The 7,928-nt window shown below is 45.7% G+C and overlaps 1 long non-coding RNA gene across 2 annotated transcripts; it reads left to right on the top strand.

Moving 5' to 3' along the window:
• Positions 1–2,218: 2,218 nt before the first annotated feature.
• LOC141725682 (uncharacterized) lies at positions 2,219–7,702 on the top strand. 2 transcript variants are annotated; one of them, XR_012577372.1, is made up of 4 exons: positions 2,219–5,382; positions 5,486–5,573; positions 6,452–6,524; positions 6,622–7,702. It is a non-coding gene; the product is annotated as an uncharacterized LOC141725682 (long non-coding RNA). The 2 variants fall into 2 exon arrangements; XR_012577369.1 differs by having other exon boundaries at positions 2,435–5,382; positions 6,455–6,524.
• Positions 7,703–7,928: the final 226 nt, after the last annotated feature.

Below are 7,928 nucleotides of genomic sequence, written 5' to 3'. Positions count from 1 at the left end.
TGGGCAAGAAATAAAATCAGAAAAAAAAAAAAAAAAAAACCAAAAAAAAACCAGGATGGGGATGAAAATTTCCGGAAAAAAACCCCAGAAACAAACAGAAAAAACCCCCCAAGATGGGCAAGAAGAAACGAAGAAAAGAACCCAAGAAATGCCAGAAAACGTCAAGGAAAAAGGGAGTAAAAGCCCCAAGAAACAAGGCAAGAAAGAGAGGCAATAGAGGCCACAAAAAAGGCAAGAGAAAACCCAAGCAATGCCAGGAAAAGGTACGAAAATGGTTCTGCCAGGTGCGATCAAGGTGAGCGGGTTCAGTCTCAGGTACAGGAGATGAACAAGTGTCAGATTAGCTCGGGGCACTGCTGTGCAATGCAGCCATGACAGGATTGATGTTTAAATCTAGTTTAAATAAATTGGGGATTGTTTGGCTTTTATTGGGGTATAGGCTGGAGATTTCATAAAAGGTATAAAAATAGAAATCCAATTATATCCTATATATATCGATGTCGATAAATATTTAATATACGTAAATATAAGTAAAAGAAATATGTTGTGAAAAAAAATATATCTATTATTATATAAAAAGGTATTCTCTCCAATCTATAAGATATCTATAAATATAATAAATGAAAATTACAAATGTAAATGTGAATAGAATTACGACAAACAAAATTATTTTTAAAATTTTAAATGTGGTTTAAATAAAGGGGTGTCTTTGGTTTTTCTTTCGTTAGAGGCAGGGGTTTTTATATAAATAATATAAGTACAATAGAAATCTAAATTGGCACAGAGAAATATATAATAAAAATCTAAAGATGTAATACTAAACTATGAATTTAAAAAGAAATAGAAATAGAAATCTATGTAAGTAACATGAAAAGATGTAATATACAATATAATAAATATTATACAGTAATATAAATTCTAAATCTAAAAGCGAATATAAATATGACAAATATATGATGGGGCTCGGAGCAGCCCAGGTGTGAGTGTGAGGATGATGAGGGGCTCGGAGCAGCCCAGGTGTGAGTGTGAGGATGATGGGGCTCGGAGCAGCCCAGGTGTGAGTGTGAGGATGATGAGGGGCTCGGAGCAGCCCAGGTGTGAGCTGTGAGGATGATGAGGGCTCGGAGCAGCCCAGGTGTGAGGATGATGGGGCTCGGAGCAGCCCAGGTGTGAGTGTGAGGATGATGAGGGGGTGGCTCTTGCCCCGGGCGGTTTTAACGGGGGGAGAGTTTGCCTCTGTACATTTTTGCATGGAGCTGCTGAGTGGAGGGGTTTGTGCCGAGGGACGAATCTTTGTGCCGGGGAGCAGCAGCCGAGCAGGTGAGCCCGTGTGGGTTTGGAGCGGGGAATTTTGTCCTTCCCCTTTGCAATTTCATTTTGCCAGTCCCTCCCCGCTTCCCCAGGAGCAGAAATGGAGCTTATGAGGACGAAAGGGATTAAGGAGGAGGAAGCAGCTCCTCTTCTTTTATTGTCTGCGTTTGAACTGAGGGGATCCCTCTTCACTTGTGGTTTTAAGGGCGTTGATTGCAGGAAAAGCTGCCTTTTCCAGGCTGTTCGGGGTATCCCGGGGGTGACAGGGAATCCCTGCGTTCTATTTGAAGGGGAATGGGAAAAGTATTCTTGTGGTGTTATGGGTTTGGTTTGAAGGCAGCCACCCCATTTTCATCACCCTAGGGTTGAAATGGAGGGGGCAGCCGTGGTGTCCCTCCTTTTCAAGGCTTTGAATGGAGGTGGAAATGGCCCTTTGCCATCAGTCGAAGGCTTTCATTTGAGGAGCGCCCCTTCTTTTGTGCTCTCGTAGGGGACGAACGTGAAGGGGAGAGGACACTTCTTTGCCCTTGTTGAAGGGAGGCGAGCCCCGCCTGCGGCGTCAGTTTCGGGCTTCGGTTGCGGGAAGCTGCAGCTGTGGCAGCGTTTGCAGGGCTGCAATGGGGCCGTGCCGCTGCATGGGAGGGCGCTTGTGGTGGCCGCGGCCCGGGCCGGAACGTTGCCGCTCGGGAGCGGCGCTGGCACGGCCCGGGCAGCTGCCGGGGCGCACGGGGGATTTGGCGCGGCCGGGCCGGCCAAGGGCGGCGGTGGCGGAGCCGCGCCGGGCCGGCCAAGGGCGGCAGAGGCGGCGCGGGCGCTGCTGCGGCGGCCCGGGCGGTGCCGGCCGCTCCGGCCGCTCCGGGCGCGGGGCTCGGGCGCCGCCGCCACCCCCGGGCCCGGCGCCGGCCCCGCCGGGCAGGGGCAGCGGGCGCGGCTCTCCGGGCCGGCGCCGGCCCCGCGTGCCGGAGGAGCCGCCGGAGGAGCCGGTCTCCTGGCGGGAGCCGCGCTCCGTCCGGGGCCCGCAGCGAGCGCGGGCTTCGGCTGCTCGCAGTGCTGGGGCGGTGCCGCGGTTCGGAGGCGCTTTTTCGGCATTGATTGCATCGCTGTGTTCGGTTTGCAGCGGGGGTACGCTAAGGGCTACGGGGTTCTTCCTGAGTGCTGCTGTTCTCGGTGCCGGTGGGGATGATAAAGGTTCGTTTCGGATTGGGTTTCGTAGTCGGATATGGTTTTTTTGCCGGGGTATTATGTTTAGAAAGGCGCGCAATGGTTTTTACGGGTCGTAGCGCGAAGCAGCGGTTCGGATTTTAATTCTGTTGAGGTGGCTTTTATTGGCGTGAGCGGGTAGTGTTTGTTTCGGTGGGCTTTTGAGGTAGCGTCGTGTCGTTCATAGCAGCGGGTTTTTAATCTCGAGAATTGCATGTGTGTTTATCGTCTTCCAGGGCTTTTATTTATTTGGTTGGTTTGATTGTAGTGTATGTTTTATGGTTGCGGGTAATTTGGGAGACATTGTTTATGGTTACGTTTGTCTTTAGTCTTTGTGTTTGTTTCTAGGTGTTATTTTTATTTTGATATCTTGAGGCACTATGGGTTTATTCCGTTGGGAATAATATTTTTGTTGAAAATGAAAGTTTATTCGGTTTTGGGGCTTTTTTTGTTGTTGGTTTTTTTTTTTATTATTTTTGTTGTTGTTGTTGTTCTTTCATGTATTTGATTGTTGTTCATCGGTTTTATTTTGGGAATCTGGGTATTTATATGGTGGATCTTTTCAAGTAGTATTGAGTAGTTGTTTTCTTAGTTTTTAGACCTTGAGATTTTTTCTATTTCGTTAAGTAGTTCGGCTGTTATTTTTACAGAGGATTGGTTATTCTTTGAGTTAGTGTAGAGGTAGAATTTTGTTTATTTTTTTTTAGTAACCTTCAGGGTCAGTGGCACTGTTTGGAGTTTAGTAGGTTGGTTTGATTTCGTTTTTTAGTAGTTGTAATTTGCTGTGCGTGTTTCTATAGGGTTTTCTTTTATCTTGGTTCCATTTTTCGGATATGATGAGAATTTGTTATTGAAAAGAGTGTTTTGTGGTTTTTTGGCTGGCAGATTTTTGGCTGTTGGAGGTATCTTGATGTTTTTCGAAGATATTGCTGGCAATTCAATGCTCTTTGTATTGTAATTTTATTTAGGAATTGGATTTCTAATGTAATATTATAACTACATTTAAACAAAACAGATGTGTGGAAATGGGAATAAACCTCTCTTGTTTTTATATATTTGATCTTTTTTTAAAATTTTACTTGTAACATAAGTTATTATATGTTACAATAAGATATTATCTTTTTTAATTAGAGTATTGTGTGTATTTATAGATATGTAGATAGAGAATATAAATATAGACACAACCCAACTCAAATATAAATATAGAAATGTGTTTCAAATATATGCAGGTATACATAAAATTTTTAAATAATTGTAAATATAAAATAACATCAATTGATACTACGCATAATACAAGTAATACTGTATATATCTTTTTTAGTATATTATAGGAAATAGATATAAAATAGATATATCAATTGATGTACTATACTTATAAAACAAATGATAGATATGATAATTATAATTATAAAAGTATTTTTCAAGTAGTTGAAAATAAAGGATGGTTTTGTTTTTCATTTGGCAAAAGCAGGGGTTTTAGTATAAAAATTATAAATACAAATAATATAAAGGTAGAAGTCTAAGTATATAAATATATCATAAATAGCTAAAGATTAATATAAAAATTAAAAATAAAGGAAAAAACAAGGTTTAGCAGTAGATATGATACGTAATTTAATAAATAATTTCTCTCTATTATTTGAGCAGGATACATATTATATATATTCTAAATATAATGCATCAATATAAACTAGAAATATAAATGTGTATATAGTCATGCAAGCTCTAAATATAACAATATTTCAGTATAGTTTAAAAGAAGGGTTTTCTGGTATTTATTTAGTTAGAATTGGATTTTTTTTTAAATAATAAAAGTATTTTAGAAATGTAGTTTTAAGCTATAGAAGAACTATATAAGAACTATACAATTAATAGAGAAAGATATTTATAAAAACACAGGGAAATACATATAAACAATAGGAATAGACAGAATATATTGTATAAATTACATGCTACATCAATGTTCACTATAAATATGCGTGTGACTATAAATATGAAAAATAGAAATAAAACTTTTATTTAAACATGGCTTTAAATCAAGGGGGCTTGTTTGACTCTTGCTCGATAGGAGGCAGGTTTTTGGCATTTATTTCAGAGCAGTTTTTGTCTGGGGTCGCCCCTGTTCTTTTTTGCCGCCTTCGCTGCCCGCAGCCCCGAGGCGCGCTGCGCCCCCGTCTGGGGCGGGCGGCAGTGCTGCCTCCTTGTGGGCAGAGCGCGGTACTGCAGCTGTGAGCCGACAGGCAGCCGAGAGGCCGCCGTGTTGGGAGTGGCGTGTCGCGGGTGTCTCGGACTGGCTTGACCTTCTCAAAATGGCGGCCAAACAGGCGGAGAAAATAGCACACCCCGGTGAGTCTGCCCCCCTGTGTCCAAAGGGCGGTACTGCACCCCCCGAGCCAGCGCCTTGCCTCTCGCCGCTGGGTGCCGGGGGCGGCGGAAGGACGCGGCTGCCGAGCGAAGGAAGTGCGAGGGGCGGGAGCGAGCGGCATCGGAACAAGGCTGCAGCCCCCGGGCCCGCGCCCGCCACGCTCCAGGCGCTGGGAGCGACCGCGGGCCGGACAATCCCGGCGGGGCGGCCCCGGGCAGGCGGCGCAGGAGGCGGAGCGGGGCCGTGGCTCTCGCCGCCGTCGCTGCCGCCAGCTTTGGAAGGTCGGGCCGGGCGCCCGTCCCGTCCCGCCGGCTCCCGGTCTCTGTAAACTCCTCTGTGGCTTCGCAGGTCCGTGCTGGAGAGTGGGAGAAAGGGCCCTGCTGGTTGCCGTGTCCTCGGTGGGCAGCGAGCTCTGACCTTGGCCGGATGGGCTGCTGAGTAATGGAACAATGGGGATGCGCTTTTATGTATTTAGTGACCTTTACAGATTTCTCCCCCTGCTTCAGGTGAGCGTGCATCATTGCAGGCTTGGGATTGAGTGAAATGCGCTGAGGAAACCGGCTCTGGGGAGGGAAATGCTCTGTTAACATGTGCCTGTTCTTCTGTCAGACTCATCACAGCAGGACAGCATGAAGACTGAAAGTGTAAGAAGATGTGGAGGGAAAGAGAGAATCTGACAGGAGCATTGAACGCACAGGTGCACGAATTCTGCTTTTGGATTGGATTTAAACTCAGAAGTTGTAAGGAATTTGGGAAGGAGAAGGGACATTTCAGAAGGAGAAGGAGTTGTTGTTACAGTCCTGGCAAAATCTTTTGTTCTAGCTGATAAAAGAAGTTAGTTTAAATTAAAAAAAATTTGAAATGTGGGTTTTTTTTTCCTTGACTATTATATTCATTGGTGGTATATGGTGTGTTATTTCTTGGTATTATTAACTCTGTGTAAATTGTTTTTTGAGTGAAGCTAACTTTCTGGATGGGTTTTCAGGTAGGAATAGATGGTATTTCAGGTAGGATTAATTTCAATAGGTTTCTTTCATAGACTTCTCATAGGTATTACTGGGATTTTGGTATTGTTTACTGTATGTATAAACATACAGATTTGGTAGGGCCAGCTGGGCTGCTGGAGTTTTGGGTGTGAATTTATTAGATGGCTTTGGTTAAATACAGAATAATTATGTAAGTTAACAGCAAATGACCAGCTATTTATCCAGCTATGCTACCTAAACACAAAGTTTTATGTCTTACCAGTTTTCTGTTCTTCTGCTCCAAGTAGCTGTTGCAAAAAAGAAAGCACTGTTATTTTTGTGAAGAGTTTTCTTCTATAACAAGCCCTTTACTCCCCTTGAATCTGAGAGGCCAAACAGCTGCAGCTGTTCTGAGGGCTTTTACACCTGGGAGGATTTGCCCCCTCCCTTTTCCTGGGTGCCATGGGAACGAGAGGCGGGCACCATCGGGGGTATATTAAACCCAGCCTTGGCTGAGGGGCTTCATTCCCTCTCTGGGATGTGCTGGGGTAAGAGCTCTCCTCTCATTTCAGTGAAAAGGCTCTTTCAGCTCATCTCAGCTTGTTTCCAGCAGGTGTTTCTGGGCATCTAAAGCAGCAGAGGCTTGGAAGAGACTGTGAAGAAAACAGCATGGAATACAGGGAGTATGTAGGTTCACAATTTTGGGTTTTGTGTTTAGGGGTGTTAAAGCACCTTTGTAATTTCTGGTTTTGTTCTTGGTTTGTTTTTTATGGTTTTTAGGAGGAGCACGCCTTTCAGAGATTCCAGGTTGTGTCAAGGACAACACTTTTTGCAGCAGATTCATCGTGTCTCAGGAGGGATCTGCCCAGTGTCAAGGATGATGTTTGAGATTGAGGCTTCAGGTGAGTTGAGGATTGTGAGTGGGAGAGGGAGGGTGAGCAGGTATCCAGTTAGGAGTTCTTGGGAGGGGGTTTGCAGGCAGCAGGGTGAGAAAGGGTGTTTATTTGTTTATTTGAGGGCCCCCCTCCCCACAAGGCTTCTAGCAGAGGCATTCCCATGTCTTAGAGCACACAGAGTCATCCAGTGCACTCACAGGAATGCCATTTAACTTTGCCTTTCTCTAACCCAGGTGCCAGCCCTAATAAAGGCCACAGCCTTGGAATCAGGATGAAGCTGGAGCCTGAGGGAGCCAGGCACACTCAGGAGAGGGCAAGTAGCTGACTGGCTGGGATTTGGCCCGCATAACTCTGGACTCATTCTTTGGTTTTGGTTTTCTTTATTGTAGCTGACCGAGAGGCTCACAGGCGATCACGAGGCTCTCTGAAGCAGCCTCATTTCAGGTGCAACGTGGATTCCCATCACCGATCATCCAAAAGATAAGTTGGGAGCCACGGCCTGGAGATGGGGGCGTAGCAGGTTGGGAGTTCTTGGGACAGATTTAAAAATTAGCGGAGGGAAAAGCAAACTTGTCCAAGGGCCTCTTAGGACAGCTAAAGGGAGAGGCTCTACTTTTGATGGCAGCTTTCAGGCGGGCAGTGCAGAACAGCTCTGGTTTGTGTCGTGGTTTCCGGTGTGCCGTGTTCCCTAGTGTGTCTTTGGGGTCCCTTTTGCCTTCTTCCCTCGAGGCCCTCACGACAAGCATGATGTGTGGTGTTTGATGTCCCCCTGTTTGTCACGTTCTGTCTCACGGGTGTCTGCACACATACGGGTGCCGGAGCTGTTCTGCCCTGCCGCATGGCCAGCTGCAATGGGACAAGCCCTGGGGAGTGTAAATTTGTAATGGGGGCTGTACTTGGGCTCTAGATGCTATTCCTAGATGGATCTGAGGTCTTTGCAGCTTGTGAGTTATCCTGGTGGTGTTTGACACGTGTTCTGACTTTCTTTCAGGTGCAGATGCATTGCATCCATGGCAGAGGGTCAGAGTTAGCAGGTGCCGGGCCTTCCTAGGAGCACGGTAAGTAGCAGACTGGTGGGGTTTTGGCCGAAGGGGTGCCAAGATCAGGCACTGATGTTTGGTTCTCTTTACTCTAGCTGTCTGAGAGACACCAGCCCGGTGACAGCAGGACCTTCCCAGCTGACGAGATGGC

This window comes from Zonotrichia albicollis, chromosome 2 (genome assembly GCF_047830755.1).
Source record: "Zonotrichia albicollis isolate bZonAlb1 chromosome 2, bZonAlb1.hap1, whole genome shotgun sequence".
Classification (NCBI taxonomy): Eukaryota; Metazoa; Chordata; class Aves; order Passeriformes; family Passerellidae; genus Zonotrichia; species Zonotrichia albicollis.
The sequence above is the reverse complement of the archived record's forward strand: the minus strand, read 5'-3'. Positions and strand labels throughout refer to the sequence as shown.